This window comes from Zingiber officinale, chromosome 4A (genome assembly GCF_018446385.1).
Source record: "Zingiber officinale cultivar Zhangliang chromosome 4A, Zo_v1.1, whole genome shotgun sequence".
In the NCBI taxonomy this organism is placed as follows: domain Eukaryota; kingdom Viridiplantae; phylum Streptophyta; class Magnoliopsida; order Zingiberales; family Zingiberaceae; genus Zingiber; species Zingiber officinale.
In genome coordinates, this window is record NC_055992.1 from 72,822,206 (window position 1) to 72,824,681 (window position 2,476).

A 2,476-nucleotide genomic window follows, 5' to 3' on the forward strand; every position below is an offset into this window, starting at 1 on the left:
CTAAAATCCTCTAACCCTTGAGGATTGATTTTGGCACCCAATAGAAGTTCTCTCTAATTGGGTTGACCTAAAAAAGATGCACTGAGTCCATAAATGTTTTTTACTATGGTCGTAGCTTAATCTACGTTAGCTTTTCTTGTATATTTCTTGCAGTTCAAACTTTGAGCTTGTATGCAACTCTTATTTCTCCATGCCAGGCATTTCCTCAACTAAGATTCCAGAAAGATGGTTCATTACTTGCTGTTACGACTAGTGATAATGGAATTAAAATCCTGGCAAATGCTGATGGACAACGGGTTTTAAGGATGCTTGAGGTTTCACGTAGTGTTTCTAAACAATCTAATTCCAATGTGAAGGTAATATTCAGCAACTACTCAAAGTGAATATTGTGTTTATAAAATTTTATATAACATGAGCAAAATTTGCAGGCTGTTGTGGATAGTACTAGAGCTGCTGATGTCAAGCCAAGGATTCCTGAAGAAAATGAAAGAATCAGAAGCTGGAAGCTAACTGAGATTGTGAATGTTGGGCATCTTAAAACTTTACGTTTGCCCGATTCAACATCAGCAGTGTGCAAGGTTGTGAGATTGATATACACCAATTCTGGATGTAGTTTACTAGCACTTGGTTCCAATGCAGTGCATAAACTCTGGCAGTGGCCGTGCGATGAACGAAATCCATCGGGCAAGGTCAGAAAGAAACAGTTGTAAGAAATTATCTATTTGCTTAATAATTTTTCTCATTGACCAAGAAGTTTTTGGACATGTTATTTTACATTACATTATTCCTATTTCTTTCATTAGATGTTGAGATTGTGAAAATTTCCTATGCAGCGTCTTTCAGATATTTTGAAGGTAAATGGATGTATTGAGGAACTCCAACTAAACAGTTCAGGTATTGGAGATGAGGTTGTTTAATTTTACTTGTTGCAAGTTCCGGTTGTTTGTTTCTTGAGGAAGAAAATGATTCTTGATTCTGGTAAAGTCTGAATGCTAAATATGTTATGTAGGGTGCAAGGGTTATTGCAGATATGCTGAAAGAAAATCAAACTTTACGTGTACTGGAACTTAACAATAATATGATTGAATATTCTGTATGACCTTATTCTTGGGCAATCTTTCATGTTTTTTTATGAAATTCCTAGATCTTTTACACTTTGTTTCTGGTGTCCTTACTCCTTACACCTTATTTCCATGTGAAATTTTATAGGGTTTTGCAAGTCTTGCTGGAGCACTAGTTGAGAATAAGGCAATTCGATCAATACATCTCAATCTAATAAGACTTACACACACTTAGATTTTCTATCCATGCAGTTCTTTCTTGCAGATTTAATTTCTTCATCATATCTGTTGGCTTTCCAGTATTTATTGATTGTACTACTTCTCAGCAATTATGTAAAACTATATTTCTTCTTGTTTAGGAAAAATAACACTTCTAGATATTGGCAACAATGAGATTGGTCCCAAAGGCGCCTTTAGCATCGCTGAGTTTGTTAAGAAAACTAGGTCCTTGCTACGGCTGAATCTTTACATGAATGACATTGGCGATGCGGTGTGGTTATTGACTATTGTTGCTTTATGCTCTGTTGCTTCACTTCTGAAACATAAATTATCATTTAAGGTGCATATATATATCTCATTGGAAATCATATAAATGAATTGATGTTACTTATCTTTATTGCTGCTGAGGAATTTATTTACTTTCTATGTACTCTTAGTGATAAAAGTGAATTTATTATTTGCAAACTAAAAGTGAATTTATTTACTTTTCATGTACTCTTAGTGGTAAACAATTATGCCATTTGGGCCGACTACTAATGAATTGAATTTGAAAGATTAAATTGCTGTTTATGTAGTTAGATTAAAATTTTTGGTTTGGATTATATTAAGTTCCCAGGAATGATAGATCTATCACTATATGATGTGGTTAAGATAAATGATGAATGTTTTTCTTTTTAAGCATTCCAATTAGTCATCTTGTTACCTGGTGCTCGTACTACTTTTTCAACTATGATTTTTAGTCTTGGTTTACTAATATATTATTTATGTGTTTTTACAGTTTACAAATCTCAAGTACTCCAGAGTTGAAATTGATGAAGTGCGGTTCGAGTGGGCTGAATGCATGCTAGATTACATTTGAAGTGCGGTTCTACCTTGATGTGTTATTAAAAGAATGTTCTACCTTGATTTTGATATCTATTAGCTAGCTTTTGATGTAAAAAGAATGTTTGGGTATTTTATGGATATTGTTGTAAGAAAATTATTTATATAATTTGTGAATATTTGTGTATTTTATGGATATTGTTGAATGAAGAATATTTGTATAATTTGTGAATATTTGTGTATTTTTTTTATTATTGTCGGTTTTTCATTGTTTCGGAAATCAAATTTGTGCTGTTAAAAAATATACATATTACATCATTTTTCCACCGCTGTAAAACCGGTGTTATTAACTAATATTACATCGGTCATTTATC

The 2,476-nt window shown here is 32.7% G+C and overlaps 1 long non-coding RNA gene across 1 annotated transcript; it reads left to right on the top strand.

The window, feature by feature from the left end:
- Window positions 1-890: 890 nt before the first annotated feature.
- Window positions 891-1,278, top strand: LOC121973367. The gene is made up of 3 exons (XR_006109548.1): window positions 891-908; window positions 1,010-1,093; window positions 1,210-1,278. It is a non-coding gene; the product is annotated as an uncharacterized LOC121973367 (long non-coding RNA).
- The last annotated feature ends 1,198 nt before the right edge of the window (window positions 1,279-2,476 follow it).